Source organism: Terrapene carolina, unplaced genomic scaffold (genome assembly GCF_002925995.2).
Source record: "Terrapene carolina triunguis isolate 2854851 unplaced genomic scaffold, T_m_triunguis-2.0 Scaffold242, whole genome shotgun sequence".
Classification (NCBI taxonomy): Eukaryota; Metazoa; Chordata; order Testudines; family Emydidae; genus Terrapene; species Terrapene triunguis.
Genome location: NW_020664593.1, coordinates 4,203,892 through 4,224,921, shown reverse-complemented (window position 1 = coordinate 4,224,921; position 21,030 = coordinate 4,203,892). Strand labels below are relative to the sequence as shown.

The 21,030-nt window shown below is 46.9% G+C and overlaps 1 protein-coding gene across 2 annotated transcripts in view; it reads right to left on the bottom strand.

Annotated features, from left to right (window-relative positions):
- Window positions 1-21,030, bottom strand: part of GSK3B (glycogen synthase kinase 3 beta) — a 253,978-nt gene that overhangs the window by 62,857 nt on the left and 170,091 nt on the right. The window lies entirely within an intron of this gene.

Sequence of the window (21,030 nt, the reverse complement as noted above, 5' to 3'; positions counted from 1 at the left end):
AGAGAGATAAGATGTATCAAAAAAGTCCATCAATCAGTACATATTAAAACTCACCCACCCACAGAATATATTAACTGAAAGATTAGTGATTACTCATATCCTACTAGTGATTACTCATATCAGATCTTTAGTCATGTTATACATACCGAGTGTGTAAAGACATTTTCTACCAAAGGACAGGTGATGCTTTTTCTTGTTTTTTTAATCTAGGAGCACAGACTCACTGTTGTGTCATTTTATATATATAATTTACATATACGAAAAGATGAATCAGAGCTGCAAATAATGCTAGCATTAAATCAAAGAGAATTTGGGTTGTGCAAGGACAGCAGTCTCAGACTGTATTGGCACAAAATTTAAGCTCCAAATTTCACCCACTTTGAAATGGTTATATTGGAATTATAAAATTTATGAGAACTTTCAAACTTCAGAAACATTTACAAACATTATCTGAAGAATTCTGTTGGGGAATCTAAATTCTAAAAATCCCCTCTTAAAATATCCACCTTTCCCTCTAAAGTATTTAATGTAATCATAACTGTTAGACAGCAAGACGATATGCTTTCTGCTTGTGTCCCTTCTAGAGCTGGAATTCACTATTCAAACCCAGTTTCCAAAACTGTATTGACATTGAAGCTCTTGCACAAAGAAGAACATATACAAAAAGCCACAGCAATTTTAAGTTCAAGTAGAAAAACAGTAGGGAAATTAATGGAAAAAACTGAGGAAGAGAACATACTCAAGAAAAGATCTATAAGGGAAGAAATTCTATTTTAAGCTTCTAAGACAGTATATACATTGGAGATTAAACACAAAGTGTAAAGCTTAAAAATATATTTGGCATCCCAATATCTTATACTGTTTTTTATTCCACGAGCAATGTCTTCAAAAGTGCCTAAGGGACAGGCTCTTTTGTAAATTTTACCCATATTGCATACGTATGACACACCCATGCCGGAAATGCAGTTTCCTCTGAGGTAGAAGGTGACAGCAGTTTAGAAGCACACAGCAATGTCTTAACAGTCTCAGTCAAAGTGAATAAAAATTTCATATGCCGCATTTGGGGGACATAGGTAGATGTAATGAAGTTAGAGATGGAACACAGCCATAACATCAGGATTAACCTCCCAACCTTTGTGAAAAAAATGCCATGTGGGCTTCAATGGCCAATGACAAGTGATCAGGAACATCTTAACGCTCAGCTGAAAGACAGCTGTGCTATATAAATTTACAGTTTCTTCTCTCCTCCTAATCCCATCTCCCAAGCAGTGGGACCAGAAAAAGAGGCACTCAAGGTTTGACCCCTCCCCAATCTACAGAGTGGAGCCCTGCAAACTAGTTAGCTGGACTATGGAACTATCGGGTATGTGGTAGAAGATGGCTTAATGAATTCAACATCAATTGTCAATGACTACTCACCAATTTATCTTCAGTCACATACCACGTGCTGCAACTAGACCTTAGCTACATTCCAGATATACAGAATTATGATGACTTGTAGCAGATGTTTTCCTTTGGGCTAAACATCACTGTACTTAATTTTTAATTACTTACAAATAACCTTAGGGGTGCTGCAGTCAGGATGTGCCCATGCACTCTTGATTGGAGATTTTTGTCAGAAGTGTGGGTCTGCACTTGTGTCCTACACACCCTCGTGCTCTGGTACAAGGGTATATAGGGCAGGCTTGCTGCTGTTTCTCCAGGTCCTTCTCAACCACAAAGTCCAGAGAGTATGACTCTGAAGCTGAAGGGAAGAAGGGCCCAAAGGGGAATGGAGAACCCATAGGAACAAAACATCTAGAAGAACTCCAGTTACTGTGCAAGGTAATTACTGTGCAAGGTAACCTCTCCTCCCTATGAGTGCTCCACATCAGAAGATTCACAAGCGGTACCCCAATTATGGAGGAGGATGCTGAGGAGGTAGATTCAGTATGCACTGTAGAATAGCATCACCGAAGGCCATGTCAACTCTAGAAGCATGGACAATAGTAAAATGCTGGGGAAAATGCCCTTACAAATGTCTGAGATGGATATGTACTTCAATAAGACCACAGAGATACACCAAGCCTTAGTGGAATGGGCAATCACCCTCCGTGAAAGAGGCACCTCCAAGGCTTCAAAACAGGTCAAGATGTCACCCATTTCAACAATCTCTGGGTGGATACTGGGTACCCTTTCATTCTTTCTGTGAAGGAAACAGACTGCGAGAAGCCCTGAAGGACTTAGTTATATTGAGGTAAAAGATGAGATTGCTTCTTATACCCTGTGTGTGGAGATTCTCGAGTAATGGAGCTTGGAGTAAGACATCGTTAGATCAGTGTCCTGATTAATGTGAAATTCTGATGAAACTTTAGGTAGAAAGCAAGGGCGGGGATGCAATATCACTGTTTTGTGATAGAACACTATGTTCAGTGGATCAGCCATAAGAGCTTCTAGTTCTCCTATCCTTCTGTATGAGGTACAAAGTCTTAAAGGACAAATGAAGATGAGAACAGCTCCCCATAGGTTCAAATAGGACTTTTCTCAGGGCATTGAGAGCTAGTTAAGGTCCCATGGTGGAGTAGGTTCTTTAATAGGAGGTAAAAGGTTAAACAGACCCTTAATGAATCTTGCAATGCTCAGATGAGCAAAGACTAAAACCCCTGAACCGAGGGGTGAAAGGTTGTAATGGAAGCAAAGATGAACCTTGACTGAGCTAAACGATAAACCTGTAGTTTGTAGCAGGTAATTGAGAATGTGAGAGAGGAGAGAGTCGAGAGGAGATATAGATTGTTGTGTATGCCAGGCTTACAAACGTTTCCACTTCTGCAGGTAAGTTTTCCTTGTGGCAGGTTTTCTACTCTTGGGTCTCTGGAGGGCAGTCTTGTTCTACATCAGAAAGCCATCTAGGGGCCAGGCCTTGATGTGGAACCATGAGAGGTGGGGGTGGGTCATGGTGCCCAATTCCTGGGTGAGGCAGTCTGCTGTCAGAGGAAGGTGAAGAGGTGATGGCAGGGACAGGCAAACTAAAATTGGGAACTCTCTCTGTCTTGGCCATGACGGTGCTATGAAGATGGCTACCAATCTCTCATTTCAAGTATTCAAGACCTTAAGGAGCAACAGCTTTGGGGGACAAGCAAAGAGCAAGACCAAGAACAGAGGCCAAGGGTAAGGAGGGCATCTCCCAAGAAGCTGGGACTATGCCCTCTCAAGCAGAAGCATCTGCATCGGACAATGTCACAAAAAGATCTACATCCGGGGAACCCCAAATGAGAGAAATAACCTCTGAGGTATTGACAGCCACTAGGACAGTGTGTACTTGTTGAGGGACGTAGGCAGACCAGAGCCAAGCTGGAATACATCAGGAGTGTAGTCTTGCCAGGGATGTTACACATTTACTGGCTGCCACATGACCCAGGAGTTGGAGAACTCCTTGCTGTGGTTTGTAGCTCTGTTGTAGCATGGTACTGAGGCTGGACATCATAGCAAACCTATTCGTGGGCAGGCATGGCTTGATTATAATGGAGTCCAAAGTGACTCTGATGAAGTCTATTTGTTGTACAGGTCTAAATATAGACTATTCCAAGTAGAGGTGGAAGCTGGAGAAGTGAAAGAGGGATAAGACCTTGTTGGTTGCTGATGGCACCCTGAGAAAGGAGCAACCCTTGAGAAGTCAGTCATCCAGGCAGGGAAAGACTATTATTCCCATCTAATGAAGATGGGCTGGCGATAGCTGAGAGAACCTTTGTAAAGATCCTTTGCACAGTCAAAAGTCGAAGGACAGGATCCAGTACTAGCAGTGGTCCTTGCCCATGACAAATCGTGGGAAATATTTGTGGGAAGAGTGCATAGCTATATGGACGTATGTGTCCCGGAGGTCAAGGAAGACAAACCAATTTCCCAGCTCCAAAGAAGAAATTATCACGGGTAAGGTTACCATTCTGAACCACTGTGAGAGGACGAAGTCCGGAGGTCCAGATTTGGTCGTCTTTCTCCTCTTTTCTTGGGAACCAGGAAGCACCTAGAGAAGAACCTTTTCTCAGGACTTTCTCAAGGAAGTCCAGTGGAATGGGTTAGATCGCCCCTAGGAATAGGAGAGATTGTACCTCTTGTCTTAAAAGACCCTCGTGAGAAGGATCCCTAGGACAGGGATGGATGGAACTGAACTGGATGGAATAGCATGCTGAAACCATCTCCAGGATCCACCTGTCCAAGGTGATCAACTCTCAGGCAGACAGGAAATGGGAGAGATGATCCCCAACAGGCTGGTGACAGGCTTGGTGTAGAGTATGATCCGAGGATTGCTTGTGACCCTTGACCAGTGGATCACAAAAGCTGTTCAGAAGAAGTTGCTGATTCTCATGGCACTAGAGAAGACAGCCCTTTCTTAGAAAAACTAGGTTTCTTTCTGGGTGGTTCAGCTGATCTTGTAGTTTGAAAGTAAATTGGGCAAGACCACTATCTGTGATATGCTGTATTTTTTTTTGGTCATATGCGTGTAGATGCTGAGGGATTGCAAGGTCTCCCTGGCACTCTATACCATGGCCTGAGGAAGATGGTACAGAGGATGACGACTTTGGGACCATGGTCTTGGAGGAGTCCTTGTGTTTAGAAGGCTCTGATTCTGCTACCGACAATGGTGCCGCTCGAGATTGCTTTCTGGGAAGCTTCTCAGCACACAGTCTGCTGAAGATTTTTTTTTTTTTTTTTTTTTTAAAGGTGACTAGGACCTTTATACAGGGGAAGAAAAAGCCTCAGTGGTACCCATACCAACATGTGAGATCTCCTTATTCCCAGATCAAGAGGGTGACTTTATCCTTTTCAGAGTCTCTCTTTCTGGAGAGTGGGGTCTCTTCATTTTAGATAATCTTGAAGACTCTAAAGGGCTGCAGGGTCTTTGGTGCGTTCCCCAGAGTTGAGCAGTTGAGGCTGGTGTGTGTGTGTGTATGTATGTGTGTGTGCATGCGCGCAGAGGGACTTGGACCTTGTGACTCTCAGAGAGTGTTCCATAAGAAGCAGTTTCAATCTGTCCTCCCTCTGCTTTCTGAATCTACTTTTGCATCTGAAGCAAACCTTGCCCTTGCAAGGCAGCTGGAATGCCCATTGCTGAGAGGAAAGGACCCATGGTAGTCATGGCAGAGTTTGAAGCCTGGGGTCTTGGGCATAACCCAGTAAGAAAGGACAGGCAGATGTAGAGGGCCGAGAGGAACACAGGCCCTGACGGGGTGAAAGGATGGGGCGGGGGGGGACGGAGACACCCCCAAAAGCATACAATTGTGTCAAATTAAAAAGTAAAAATGATAAAAATGAAATAATTGTATTAAAGAAATAGAAACAAAGTCAGAAAGAGAAAAGTCAGCAGGCTGCATAGCTAGCTAGGGGACACTGCGACATGCAGTCTCATGCTACAGTTGGTTGAGAAGGAACTGGAGCAGCAGAGGGTCTTCCCGTCCCTATATACTCTCACACCAGAATACAAGGGTGCATTAGGCACAGACACTGCTTACAAAAATCTCCAGTGTATGGGTACAAGCACATCCCGATGGGAAATACCCGTAGAGATAACTTGAAGAAGAATCTTGGTACATGCTGTAGTGTTTTATTGTTCTATAAAACAGTCTGTTCTCAAACAAATTTAATCCAAAACAGAAACCATACTAAATAGTGTGCGGTAACTATTCCACAACTGAAGCCTCTGCAAGGGAACTTATGATGTAACGCCACATCAAATACTAAAATACTGTTAAGGTTTTGCAGCCACTTGTAAAGACAGATGCTCTCTTGGGAAAGTAGGCTTGCTCTTTCACAAAGATTTCTACAAATCAATTATTAATTCAATGCAAATCTGCCTTGCTACACTAAAAGTCACTCATAATCAATCAACGCTAATAGGAGACTCAGAAAGCCTACAGTTGTGTTAATGGCAAGAAAAAAAAAAAAAGAAGAAGATTCTCTTCAGACTTCTGCCTGGCTTGAAAACAACAAGGGAACTAATATTCCATATCCCTCGTGTGTGTTTAAATGAGATCACTGGGAAACAATGTTCACACTATATTTAGTTGTTGTTTTAAATGCTCTTGTAAGAAAGTACCTCTTATCTGATAATTCTCTGGTCAGTTTATTACCATTCCTGATTGCTGCAACCCCACTGAAGACTGATTCAGGGATATGAGAAACCTTAAAGAATTCAGCTTCTGTTATCCCTATAATATCTGGTTTTACTCCCTACACCAACAATTCTCATTCCTCCATTTTGTTACCCAGGCTCCTTGCATTGGTGTACAGATCTCTTAGTTTTTTCTGCTTGGCTTCGCCCAGATTCCTTGCCTGTTTAGGTGAAGTCATTCTACTATCAGTACTGCTTACCTGTTAGTGCCATTGGTATTGACACGATCTTTCCTCTTGATGTCCAATCTCCTACCTTCTGTTGTACCTTTCTCCATTGCTGTATCCTGTCTTACTTGATTTTCCTGGGGCTCAATATCAGAATCAGGCATGGAGATTACATGAGTAGGGCCCTACCCAAATTCACAGCCATGAAAAACATGTCACGGACCGTGAAATCTGGTCTTGTGTATGCTTTTACCCTATACTATACAGATTTCATGGGGGAGATCAATGTTTCTCAAATTGGGGGTCTTGACCCAAAAGGGAGTTGTGGCGGGGGGGGAGGGAGAGTGTCACAAGGTTATTTTAGGGAGTTGCGGTATTGCCACCCATACTGCTGCGCTGACTTCAGAGATGGGTAGCTGGAGAGTGGCGGCTGTAGGCCATGAATCTAGCTCTGAATGCAGAGCTGCCACCAGCAGCAGTGAAGAAGGATGGCATGGTAAGGTATTGCTACCCTTACTTCTGCACTGCTGCCTTCAGAGATGGGCAGCTGGACAGTGGTGGCTGCTGACTGAGGGCCCACCTCTGTGGGCAGCAGCGCAGAAGTAAGGGTGGCAATACCATACCATGCCATCCTTCCTTCTGCACTGCTGCTGGTGGCAGCTCTGCATTCAGAGCTGGATTCATGGCCTGCAGCCGCTGCTCTCCAGCTACCCATCTCTGAAGGCAGTGCCACTGCCAGCAGCAGTGCAGAAGTAAGGGTAGAAGTACTGCAACCCCCCTACAATAACCTTGTGATCCCTCCCCCAAACTCCTTTTTGGGTCAGGACCCCTAAAATTACAACACCTTGACATTTCAGATTTAAATAGCTGAAATCACAAAATTTATGATTTTTAAAATCCTATGACCATGAAACTGACCAAAATGGACCGTGAATTTGGTAGGGCCCTATACATAAGCATCTCCAGACTGCCCCTGAATTCCTAGTTTAAAAGCTCTTTAAAGTCAACCTCCAACCCTGAAGTCTGTTTCCCTCCCTATTCAGGTGGAGTCCATCCCATGAGAACACTCCTCTCTCCATGAAGGCCTCCCAGTGGTCAAACATCCCCAAACCTTCCTTATAGCATCAGTGCCTCAGCCATCTGCTGATCATCATAATCTTGTCTTGCCTTCGCTCTCTAGGGACAGATAGAATCCTACTGAAGATTATCTGAGACTCCATTTCTTTAAGGTTCTTCCCATCCTGGCATAGTCTCCCTTAATTCGTTCCAGTGAGAATCTAGTAGTATCATTTGTTCCCACGTGAAGGACATCAGTGGATTCTTTCCTATTCCCATTAGGAGCCTCTTCATCCTCAGGTCCACATCTTGTATCTTAGCTCCTGGAAGACAGCACACTCTTCTGTTCTCTGGATCGGCTCTAGTGACAGGCCTGTCCATTGTTATTAGGGAGTCCCCCACCGTGTAGACCTGCCTCTTCCTGGTGTTGGTGCAATTCTCCAGCCTATCTCCTTCTATTCCTTCTGGCTACAAGTCCTCTTGTCTTTTGTTCTCACTTGTCACCCTCTATTATCCAGGGGAGCTGAACTTGGGCTCTCTCCATTGACTCTTCCCCTCTTCTTGTAGGGCTAGCCAGTCTTCTCCTTCTTCCTTGCCGTCCCACCTTCTGTTACTGCCTGCTGTGCCTCTTCATTTTCCAACTCAGAAAACTTGTTCCTCCGCTGTATTTCTTCACTAGCCTCAGCTTCACTTCTTCACTTTCCTCTACCTTGTTCACGTAGTCACATGCTTCCACTGGCCACTTTCCTCATCCAGCATTCTACCCTCACAGTTCTCCAGTCCAGCTTGCATCTACAAGTCCTGAGTTTTCCCTTCAGTCTCCTCTTTCCTTCCTCAATCATCTGTTCAAAATTCCAACGGTTTCAATCTGCATCTCCAAACCTTGGATCTTCTCTTCATAGAATCATAGAAAAATAGAATATCAGGGTTGGAAGGGACCTCAAGAGGTCATCTAGTCCAACCCCCTGCTCAAAGCAGGACCAATTCCCAACTAAATCATCCCAGCCAGGGCTTTGTCAAGCCGGGCCTTAAAAACCTCCAAGGAAGGAGACTCCACCACCTCCCTAGGTAACGCATTCCAGTGCTTCACCACCCTCCTGGTGAAATAGTGTTTCCTAATATCCAACCTAGACCTCCCCCACTGCAACTTGAGACCATTGCTCCTTGTTCTGTCATCTGCCACCACTGAGAACAGCCGAGCTCCATCCTCTTTGGAACCCCCCTTCAGGTAGTTGAAGGCTGCTATCAAATCCCCCCTCATTCTTCTCTTCTGGAGACTAAACAATCCCAGTTCCCTCAGCCTCTCCTCATAAGTCTTGTGTACTCCAGACCCCTAATCATTTTTGTTGCCCTCCGCTGGACTCTTTCCAATTTTTCTACATCCTTCTTGTAGTGTGGGGCCCAAAACTGGACACAGTATTCCAGATGAGGCCTCACCAATGTCGAATAAAGGGGAACGATCACGTTCCTCGATCTGCTGGCAATGCCCCTACTTATACAGCCCCAAATGCCGTTAGCCTTCTTGGCAACAAGAGCACACTGTTGACTCATATCCAGCTTCTCGTCCACTGTGACCCCTAGGTCCTTTTCTGCAGAACTGCTACCTAGCCATTCGGTCCCTAGTCTGTAGCAGTGCATGGGATTCTTCCGTCCTAAGTGCAGGACTCTGCACTTATCCTTGTTGAACCTCATCAGGTTTTTTTTGGCCCAATCCTCTAATTTGTCTAGGTCCCTCTGTATCCGATCCCTACCCTCTAGCGTATCTACCACGCCTCCTAGTTTAGTGTCATCTGCAAACTTGCTGAGAGTGCAGTCCACACCGTCCTCCGGATCATTAATAAAGATATTAAACAAAACCGGCCCCAGGACCGACCCTTGGGGCACTCCGCTTGAAACCGGCTGCCAACTAGACATGGAGCCATTGATCACTACCCGTTGAGCCCGACGATCTAGCCAGCTTTCTATCCACCTTACAGTCCATTCATCCAGCCCATACTTCTTTAACTTGGCGGCAAGAATACTGTGGGAGACTGTATCAAAAGCTTTGCTAAAGTCAAGGAATAACACATCCACTGCTTTCCCCTCATCCACAGAGCCAGTTATCTCATCATAAATAATCTTCCATCCGATCTATCTGGCAGCACTTCATACAAATGAAGCATCTTTCAGGCACATACTCCAGGATAATATACATCTTGCAGCTTCCACATCAAATCATCTTCATTCTCTTCCATTCCTTGAGTGACTACCACTGCTGCCTCTGTACCTGTCAAACTTCCCTCTCAAACTTCTGTCAAGAAAAACCACCACCACCACAAGCCCACACATTCTCACTCCCAAACTCTCCTTACAAAACTCCCTTGTTTTCAGCTTTGTTTGCTGGCTCCTGTGCTGCTCGCTGGCCAGCCCCTTGGCTGCCTTTACAGGCCTCCTAATCAGGCCTCACCCGTGTCTCTCTAAATTAGTTAATAGCAGTGCTCTGTGCACTACTCCCTGGACCTATTTATATTTAACTAGGACCATTTAATAACTATAAAATAATACTCTAATAGTTGTTCCCAACTGATTTACAACTTTATCTATCCAACAGATAACCCTCTCACCTTCTATATCCTTATATTTCTAGAAGAGAGAGTTTTTCAAACATAGTGGAACCCCAATTTTATTAATTAAATGGAGATAAGAGTTCAGAAAAAAGTTTATAAAACATCTCAAAATTACAGTAGGTACAGTGTATAATTTATTAATCATTCAATAACAGTATGCATAACAAATGAAAACAAATGCATACGGTGTGCCTGATTTTTCTTTGAGAGAACTGCATCTCTTCCTTGCTACCAGATCTGTCTTTTCAAACATGCACAGCTGATTGAATGTTGGCTGGAGGACTGAAGTCACATGCAGTGGCAGAAAACTTGTTCATATACTCCGCCATTCATAAGATAGATGTTTATAAAATCAAGATTCTACGGCACTATATATTTTGTTTTCTGTTTGCAATAGTAAATGGAATTAACCATGGCCAAAAGTGGATGTCAAACTGCTGAAATTGGTTAATCAATAAGGTAAAATATGCCCTTGAGAAAGAATAGGAAAACGAGGTAGCAATCTTAGTCACATATAAGGAACAACAGTTGGGACTAACAGGATCCTAAGGAGAAGATATAACATCAGGTATTTTTTTCCTATAGATAAGAATATCAGATGGTATTTTCTATAGGCCCTCTTAATTACTACATAGTCCATAGGCCAGTGACTCTCAAACTTTCTTACTGGTGACCCCTTTCACATAGCAAGTCTCTGAGTGCGACCCCCTTTATAAATTAAAAACACTTTTTAATATATTTAACACCATTATAAATGCTGGAGGCAAAGCGGGGTTTGGGCTGGAGGCTGACAGCTCGCGACCCCCTATGTAATAACCTTGTGCCCCCCTGAGGGGTCCCAACCCCTAGTTTGAGAACCCCTGCAGTAGACCAGAGCTTCTCAATCTATTTATCATTGTGGGCCACAATGTGTTATCTGGGCCGCAGGTTGAGAACCATAGCGCCCCCCTCCAACCACCCTACAGACCCATATGCCCAACGCCCCCACCCAGAGACCCCTCCACAGAGTGGGAACAGGAGCGGAGCCCCAGACGCAGGGCCTGCCGGCAGGGCAGGGCAGCCCCAACTCTGGACCCCACCGAGCTGAGCAGCAAGGCAGCTGGGACCCTGGACACCAGTGGGCCAGGCCAAGCGGCTGGGACACCAGACTCCACCACGCTGGGCAGACGGGACCCTGCTGCGCAGGGCCAGGCGGCCTTTAGTATACAGCTGTGGCCCAGCTGTGTGCTGATTGGGCTACATGCAGCCCGCAGGTTGAGAACCACTGCTGTAGACTACACAGAAAGCATAGACTCCTATTAGTCTAAACCATCAAAAACTAGGCTGTCATAGAAATATTACAGTAAATGTCACTTATTAGATGACCATCATTGTAGCTAGCCAAGTATGTTATAACTAATGAGAAAAGTTAATTAAATATATTTTTTTTTGACAAACAGTATTACCCACACGCACAATTTAACCCACAAAGAGTTCCTGTAACCTATTTTTAAGATTAAGGTTAAGATTTTCTGTTCTTGAATCTTTGCAAATTTCAGAGCTTCATTTTTTATTATATTTATTTAAGATAAAGGTTTTTGTTCCTTTAATGTTCTTCATGGTTGCAGGATATAGAGTAACTTCTCTAATACCTTGATCTGAGTAATTTTCTTGCCTTTGAAAGTAGTTCTGTCATTGTAAATATGTGGAGAAAAAAAAACTTTTCCCCATTTGAGTAAGAAAGATCTTTTTCATGACAGACTTTAAAATAAAGACTGCCTATCTTCAAAATTAAGTATGTGGCTAATTACAGGTTGGGATGAAGGTTGTCTTTTGCCACCATATTTGGCACCCAATGGATTCTATCTATTCATTAGTTCCTTTATAACATTAGCTCTAGTAGATGAGAGATTCATTTTTAAAAAATAGCTCATTGGATCAGGATTCCCACTTCTTCAGGGAGACTGAGAAATTATATACTGAGTTCTATTTTCAATATCTTCAGCTTTATTCTCTAAGTAGATAACTGATTTCCACGAGCTGTGGACACTAGCTAAATCACAGGGTTTTGCTGATTGCATAGTTCTACCATCTTGTCTGTCTTAGAATCATAGAATATCAGGGTTGGAAGGGACCTCAGGAGGTCATCTAGTCCACCCCCCTGCTCAAAGCAGGACCAATCCCCAGACAAATTTTTGCCCCGATCCCTAAATGGCCCCCTCAAGGATTGAACTCACAACCCTGGGTTTAGCAGGCCAATGCTCAAACCACTGAGCTCTCTCTCCCACCCCTTCTCGATATGCTCCACCACTCTTTTAGACCTGTGAGTTTTGATTTCAGATGCAGCAGAAATTGTCTTAGTGCTCAACAAATTCCATGGAGGTTCAGACAGCTATTTCTGTGTTTTAATCAGGTGAGGAAACAAAAATTAGCACACGATCGTTGATCTTAAAGGGATTCAGCCAGGAACTCTCAGAAACACTGCTTAATTGCTCAATTCCTTCTTTTGGGTAATTGCTAACAATTGAATAAGTTTTCTAATTTCTGGCTGCAGCTGACTATGTGCATGCTCTTTGGAATTTTAGTTCCTATTTAACTATAAATATCTTGTCATGGCAACAAACATTATAGTTTTCAGGCTCTTAAAAAGTCTGCTCTCCTACCAGATCAAAAAACTATTTACACCCTTAATTCCCTGCCTCGTATATAACATTACAGCAATTGTAATATTTTCTCACAATTATGCAACCCTGCTATCAATATAGCAAACACATCATGACGGGAAACCCCTCTAAAAAGGTTCAGTGCTCAGATCCCAAAATTTGGATGCTTATCGAAACCTAAAGAGGCTTCATCCAGGCCCTGTAACTGTACAGACATGAACAAACATTTGCAGGCCCCGATTCCCCCCACCTATAATGATGCTACAGCCCTACTCATTTTTATCTAGTGCTATTTGGGATAACGAATAGGAGTGCTTCTTTCTCTGACATCTTCATGGGCTATAATAACCTTACCCCTCTTTCCCTCCACCCAATAATTTCCTCCATCCACTATGTATTTTCCCCTTTCCTCATCCTAATAGGGTCGCCCCCCACCCCCTTTCCTCGGTCATCTAGTGCTCTCTCTCTCGCTCAGCCTCTTCAGAGGCCTGAACTAGGATGCAGTGTTTTGTGAATGTGTGAATGGAACTCCAGGTAGCTGCTCCACATATATTCAGTATCTTTTCTTCTTGCAGGGATGCTGCAGAGGCAGCTTGTGCTCTCATGGAGAATGCCCTTACCTCATCAGGTATAGGGATATGTGCTAATTAGCGGCACACAATGAAGCACCCAGATATCCACTTAGGATATGTCTAAACAGCAATAATACACCCACATCAGGCCAGTGTCAGCTGACTCTGGCTGGCGGGTCTATAAAATTGCATTGTAGACCTTCCGGGCTCCAGTCTGAGCCTGGCTCTGGGACTGCGTGAGGGGGGAGGTCCCAGACCCTGGGCTCCAGCTTGAGCCTGAAAGTCTATACAGCAATTTTACAGCCCCACAATCTGAGTCAGAGTCAGCGGACGCAGGACAGCCATGGGTGTTTTATTGCAGTGTAGACATACCCTTGTCTTCATGACCTTTCTGCTGTGGCAAGAAACAGCTGTGGTGATTTTTGATAGGTTTGGTCCTTTGCACGTAGAACAGAGGCACCACTGCCATCGAGGGAATGAAGTCTCTCTCCTCTCTTCAGCAGAGGCATGGATTTTGGGAAGAAAACAGGTAAGTGGACAGTTTGATTGATATGGAATTTCAGAAATAACCTTGGGGAGGATTTTTAGGATAAGGCGAAGGGAGACCTTTTCTTGTGAAAAACATTATATGGTGGGTCTGTCATGACGGCTTCCATCTCACTCACCCTTCTGGCTGAGGTAATAAGAACTAAAAATGCAACTTCCATAGACAGGTGGGACATGGAGCGTATTGCCAAGTGTTCAGATGGTTGTCTGGTGAGTGTTGAAAGCACAAGATTGAGGTCCCATTAAGATGTAGCTTTGAACACAGGTGGAAAGTCCTGACTAAACCTGGCATGAATTTCACTGTTGTTGGGTGAGTGAAAATGGAACATCCATCTAGTGGAGGAAGGAAGGCACTGATCACTCTGAGCTAACGGAAAGACTTGAGTTTTTGTTTTTTTAAATCAGGAGATAATCTAAAATGACTGGGATATTTGAAGAGCTTGGAAAAGGCTGATTATGCCAAGCAAAGTAGAGAAACATCTCCACTTAGCTAGTTAGCAGGTCCTAGTTGAATCTTTCCTACTTTGAGTAAGAATAGTTTGGATAGGTGCTGAGCAAGAATGTTCTAGTTCTGATGCCCATCCAAATATCAGGCAGTGAGGTGGAGTGGGTCTGGATTGGGGAGTCTGATTCTTTCCCCTTCCTGGCAAGGGGCAGATCCTGATAAGAGGACAGACTGACATTCTCAGAAGCTCCAGGAACCAAAATGGTTTGGGCCGGTTGGGTGCTCAGAGAATGCTTGGGACCCTGTTGTGATGGATCTCTCTCAATACTTGTGGTAGCAGGAGAACAGGAGGAAAAGCATATCTGAGTTCATCAGTCCATGCCATCAGGAGAGCATCGCCCTGGGAGCCATGACCCATAGCTCCTCTGGGACAATACAGGGGAATTGTTCATTTGGAATGCGAAGAGATCCCATTGAGGCATGCCCCACTGAGTGAGTATTTCGCTCAGGACGGAGCTGTGCATCTCTCACGTGCGATCACCAGAGAAGTGTCTGCTCAGGTTGTTTGCTAAAGAGCTTTGAGCACCTGGAAGGTATGTGGCTTGGATGGTGATGTGGTTTCTGATGCACTTGTTCCAAAGCCTGACCACTTCTAGGCAGAAGGGAAGAGATCTTACTCCGTCCTATTTATGTAAAAGACTGTGGTGATGTTGTCTGACATTACTTGGACATGGAGTGAACGCATAAGGGGGAGAAAAGCCCTGCATGCCAGGCGCATTTCCCTTAGTCCCAGCAGACTGATGTGCAGTCTGGCCTTCTGTGGGGCACAGGTACCTTGTACCACATGGGCGTTCAGATGAGCACCCCAACCCAGAAGGAATGAATCTGTTATGATGGTGGCACTGGGGGCAGGAGTGTTGAAGGGGAAGCCTACTCTCACTGGTTCTGGATTCAACCACCAGGTATGAGAGGCGATGACCCTAGGGGTAATCAGTCACTCTGGTGCTAAGGTGATCCTTGCCCGGTGAGTAGACCAACCAAAGCCAGACCTATAGGCATCGTAGATGAAGTCTGGTGAACAGTGTCACAAGTCCATGAGGCACACACTGACCGTAAATCCTTGGTCGGCAAGTAATCTGTGTTATCAGATTGTGCATTAACTGAAATATTTCCATGGGGCGGAAAGCTCTTGCAAAATGGGGTCCAGTGTCACTGGATAAATTTAATGTCCATGTAGGTGTTAAAATAGACTTTTCTTTCTTCACGCAAGTGCCCAGTGCTGCTAGAAGATGGAGCAGGAACAAAGTCATCAACCTGACCTACCTAGGAACCAATCGTCAAGACCTGGGAAAACTGTGTAACCCTGATGTTTCATTTGGGCTTCCACCGCAGAGAAGACCTTTGTGAATACTCTGGATGCTACTGCTAGTCTAAAGGGAAGGACAGTGTGCTGTAAATATTCCTGATCCACTAGAAACCAAAGGAACTCTCTGTGGGACAAATGAATATCTACATATCCTTCATTGAAAGCTGTGAACTATGAATTTCAACTTTTGAATACAGCTGGTTCAGTTGCAGAAGGCTTAGACCCTCTGACTTTTGTGGGACTAAGAAATAAAGGGAATAAACCCTCTCCCTCAAGACTGAGGTGACACTTGTTCTATTGCCCCTCATTGGAGGAGGGAGTCTGCTTCCAGTTAAGAATCACCTCATGAGAATGGTCCTTGAAGGGGGGCTGGTAAGGGAGTTTGCGAGGAGGAAGGAAAAGAAACTCTATGGCATATCTTGATGGATGTGATTAACCACCTCTACCACCAAGGTCCCGGGGTGGGTAAAGAGGTGTTCGTACCCCTTAGATGGCACAAAGTATTTATGGTCCACCCCCTTGGTGGGATAGATGTGGGTGTGTGCCACAGCACCTTGGTGGTATTCTGTATAGTTTTAATGAGGGGCAGAGCCACCCTCGAGGGCCCTTCAGGGGCCAGAATACCCACCATGGGATCCGTGTCCTTAAAGACCTTCTCTGCCTGCAAGTTCAGGTTCTAGGCCGCTCTCCTGAGTAGGTCCTGATGGGCCCTGGGGTCTATAGCAGACAATGGGGTGCAGGTCCCTGCCACCACCTCATCCGGGGAGGAAGAGGACAACACCCTGGGTGGCACTAGGTCTTCCTGACCCTCTCGCTCGTGGGAATCCACCCACGTGGTGGCACCTTGAGCGGTGCAGGTGGTGGCTGCAGTGTCTGGTGCCTCGGTCACTACGGTGCCGGTGCCCGGGTCGGTACCCAGTCTTGAGTGTTGGTCGGTCTGGGCTTCTGTATCCCGACCACAGGGAGGTTCCCGGGTGACAGAGGAAGCTGATGGAGACATCCGAGCCTCTGACACCACCGACAGGGACCTGGAACCGTGCCCCTGGGCTTGGTGGTAGGCCTGCAGTGTCCAAAAGGTCCACTGAGTAGGCCGCTGCCACTGAGGAGGCCAGGCGATTACAAGCACCGGCTGCCCTTCATCCTGCCTCAGGCAGTGCTGGGAGAAGTACCAGCTCTGCCAGGATACGTAGGAGTCAACCTCTGACTCCGAGGAAGTCCGAGCATGACCAGGGCGGTGCAGACCTAGACGGTGCTGTGGCAAAGGCGAGCAGTGCTGCAACATAGTAGGCTTGCCTCCATGACGGACAAGCGCCAGTGCCACTGTCAGTGCCGTCGTCGGTGCCACTGTCAGAGGCAGAGCCCAGGCCAGCGGGGCAGGAGACTGTGCTGTCATGGCGATTAGGTCCCTTGCTGCCTCCAACGTGTCCGATGTGGAGGGAAGATCCAGGTTCTCCTCCACTCCCCCTGCACCGGGGAGCCCACCAGAACCAGACTCAGACTTCCGCAAGAGGCCAGAGTCGATGGTCCTGGCATACGCGGGCCCAAAGTTGGGTGTCCCGACATGGGATGCATCCTGCTGGTGCCCACATGCTCCGTTGTCTTAGTAGGAAAGTGCCCCCTGACGCCCTCTTCTTTTTGTGCGGTGCCTCACACTGGAATTGGTTCTAGGTGCCGGGACTCCTTAGACGAGTCCTTTCTCGGAACCATGGCCTCCCACACCGAGGCCGGCGCGCTACACACCGAAGTGCCTGGTCCCACGCCACCTGGGGGCAAAGGGCTGACTCCATAGAAGGCGTTTCAGCTGAAAGTCCCGCTTCTTTTTTGTTCTGGGCTTAAAGCCCCTGCAAATGTTACACCTGTCGGACTGGTGGCCTTCTCCAAGGCACTTGAGACAGGAGTCATGTGGGTCTTCCTTGGGCATGGGTTTGAGGCAGGACCCACAGAGCTTGATGCCCTGAGACCGAGGCATGCCCCGGTCCCAGGGATGGGATGGGATTGGGGGCGGGAGGAGGAGGGGAAGGGAACTGCCAATGTAAACTTAACTAACTGTACTACTAACTAACCACAGCTATACAAACTATTTACAGATAGAGAAGAAAAGAGTCCACTAGGGAATCACTTGCAAACGCAAGAGAGGAGCTGCTCCAACGACCATCACTGGTGTTAAGAAGGAGCTGAAGAGGCGGCGGGTCAGCAGGGAAATATATACACCGCCGTGAAGGCACCGCTCTAGGGAGCTCCACAGCCAACCCGATGGGTAGCACTAGGGAAAAATCTTCTGACGATTGTGCACGCAGCGCGCACACTCCTACTTGGAATGGACATGAGCAATCACTAGAAGAACACAAAGAATTATTACGCACATGTGGGCCAATGGACACTGTTTCCAGACAGGCACATGGCACACATGCCCACTCACGTGTGGAATATTGTAGTGAGGCGGCCTGGCTCCCGACGGCCCCTGAGAGAGAGGAACCAGAACAGGCACCCAAGTGGGCGGAGTCACTGCCACCTGTTCCCGCCCCCCGGAAGTCAAGGGGCGGGACAGGAAGTATAAAAGCCAGGCCCCAGCACTCAGTTGGAGCCCAGCGGTCGGAGAGGACAGACGCTCCTGCTCGAGCTCCTGCTAGACCGAGCCTGCCCCAAGCCAGGTACCCTGACGCCGACGGACCGAGCCTCCCCAGAGCCAGGTACCCCGACGCCGACGGACCGAGCCTCCCCAGAGCCAGGTAACCTGACGTGGACCGCCCGAGCCTCCCTCGAGCCAGGCACCCCGAGGTGGATTGGCCGAGCCTGCCCCGAGCGCGGTACCCCGAGGAGTGGCCCGAGCGTCCCCCTGACCCGAGACTGGAGGAACGGCCCGACCTAGACAGCCCTCAACAAGCCGAGGAGCCCATGGTGTGGGACCCCGCTGCCGAGCCCAGCGATGAGCAGGTACCCATGGAGGGGGAGATGGAAAGTAGCCCGGGGGTAGCTGACCCCAGTCTGGATACAGCAGAGGAAGAGCTAATGTCGGTGTGTTGCGGTCAGGACCCCACCGACACAGCAGCAGACTGACTGCCGCTCTTAGGGCCCCGGGCTGGGACACAGTGGAGTGGGTGGGCCTGTGTCCCCCCTGCCACCCCACTTACGGGTGGCAGCCTCCCTCTCCAGCCAGCGCTCCAGCATCGTACCCTGAACTGTTGTTTAGTGCCCCGCCCTGACTCAGGGCCTGGGTTTCCTGACTTTGTTAGTGCTCAGCTCCTGCTACAAGGTTCTGAGCCCCCTGAATTATTGTTTATTGCCCCGCCCTGACTAAGGGCCTGGGCTTCCTGGCTTTGTTAGTGCCCAGCTCCTGCTACAAGGTTCTGAGCCCCCTGAACTATTGTTTATTGCCCCGCCCTGACTAAGGGCCTGGGCTTCCTGATTTTGTTACTGCTCAGCTCCGGCTACACGGACCTGAGCCCCCTGAACTATTGCTTGTTGCCCCGCCCTAAGTGAGGGCCGGGCCTTAGCTATGGGCTTTATTGAGGCTCAGCCTGCAGGAAGGTTCTGAGCCCCCTGGACCCTTGTGTGTTGCTCCGCCCTGAGCTAGCGTGTGGGCTTATTTGACTTTGTAATTGCCCAGCTCCGGCTGCAAGAACCGGAGCCCGGAACGGGGTTGCTGCCCAGCCCTGATGGAGGGCTGTAGCTCCTTGCAGAGGCCGTATGCCTTTTGTGTAGCCCCTGCCTGAGAGGCGGAACCCCGAGATCTTTAGAACCCGAGGACCAATTTGGACTGCGTAGTGAGGCGGCCTGGCTCCCGACGGGCCCTGAGAGGGCACGGCCCCCGCACCGGACTATTACAAATATACATAGGGACCAGCACTTGAAGAAGAATCTGAAGAGTCTGAGAAGTCATCAGAACCACAACAGCTCTGTTTATACTCATCTATCACAGTATCCCTGTCCTTTTCAATTAACAAATAGATTAATCTAATATTACGAGTCATTTCAATTGTAACAGGTTAGCACATACTTATTTTCAGCACTGAAAATTATTACTTGATGAGGTGTGGAAGGAAACCACATCTCAGTGTGGCAGCTGGGGCTCAATGCTTTACCTTGAAAGTGACTGCTCACAAAAGTCTCATTGCCAGCTGTCTGGTCTAGCACACCCATAGGAGATATTCTTCAGAGCCTATCACTCTCCCTCACAACTTCAGTCTTTTTCCTAGAGAGTACTAAACTACCCTGTGACCCCTTGGTTTTGGATAGCCACAACAGAAGTCTGTGATATGACTACACAGATCAATCTTTCCTTGCCAGTGGCTATAAATGTTCACTCTGGAATGCTCCCAATCCCCCGCTAGCACAGTGAGTGAGGAACTGCACTAGAGACTCAAAGGTTCTAGCTACACTACACATACAACTGTGTTTTTGTAACCAATACATGACAAATTCATCTGACCTAGCTACAATACACAAAGTTGTGCCCACACAGCAGCATTTTTCACAACTATCATGTTTGTACATTCACCCCACTACACTTCCTGACTGTATCAGTACGTTCTTGGAAAATCAGGGCAGCTCTCCCATAGTACCTCTGCAAGGGTCAGAGTACCCGGAGGACAAGCACACCGAACACAACTAGGAGCGTGGGGTGCAATATACTCTGGGTTGCCCGCTGACACAGAGAGCTGTAAGGAAGGTGCAGCCACGAAACGGCATACACAGTTAAGGGATTGAGTCTACACCGCAAGGGGGGGGCCGAGAGGGAATCTCTTGCAAAATGGTTACAAGAAGACAACCACCTGACAGCTAAACTACTTGTCAGGGCAAAACCCTGTTAGTTGCCACGGTTACTAAGTACTGGCCATGTCCTTGTAATAATAAGCCATGTTTACAGCTGACTCAGCTGCTATACCGTTAAAAATTCTGTTAAAAGTTTTAGTGTAGGAACACTTATTCACATAACACACAGCTTCATTACTAACCTGTTACTTATGTACCTTTATCCATGTTGGCAACAATTATTATTTTAAAGACTAGAATAAGTAATTGTCTAATTCTTTATTTAAATAATATAATCAGGTCTGTTGGATGATCTACTGAGGCATCTAACTGTAATAAGAATCAGCACCAAAACAATAATTATGTATACATAAGGCTACGTTTTAGTCATGGGTATTTTTAGTAAAAGTCACGTACAGGTCACGGGCAGTAAACAAAAAACTCACGGCCCGTGACCTGTCCATGACTTGTACTATATATTCTTAACTAAAACTTGGGCTGGGGGTGCTCTGGAGGGGCGGCCTGGGGTGTGTCACAGGTGCTGGGGGGGCAGGGGGAGGGGTGGCCCAGGACCCACACTGGTGCTGGGGGGGGAGGGGAGGGCTGACAGCTCCTAGGGCAGGGGCCAGAAGCTCCTAGGGCAGGGATTCTCAAACTGGGGGTTGCAAGGTTATTACATGGGGGGTTGTCATAACTATAAAGGGAAGGGTAACAGCTCTCCTGTGTACAGTAC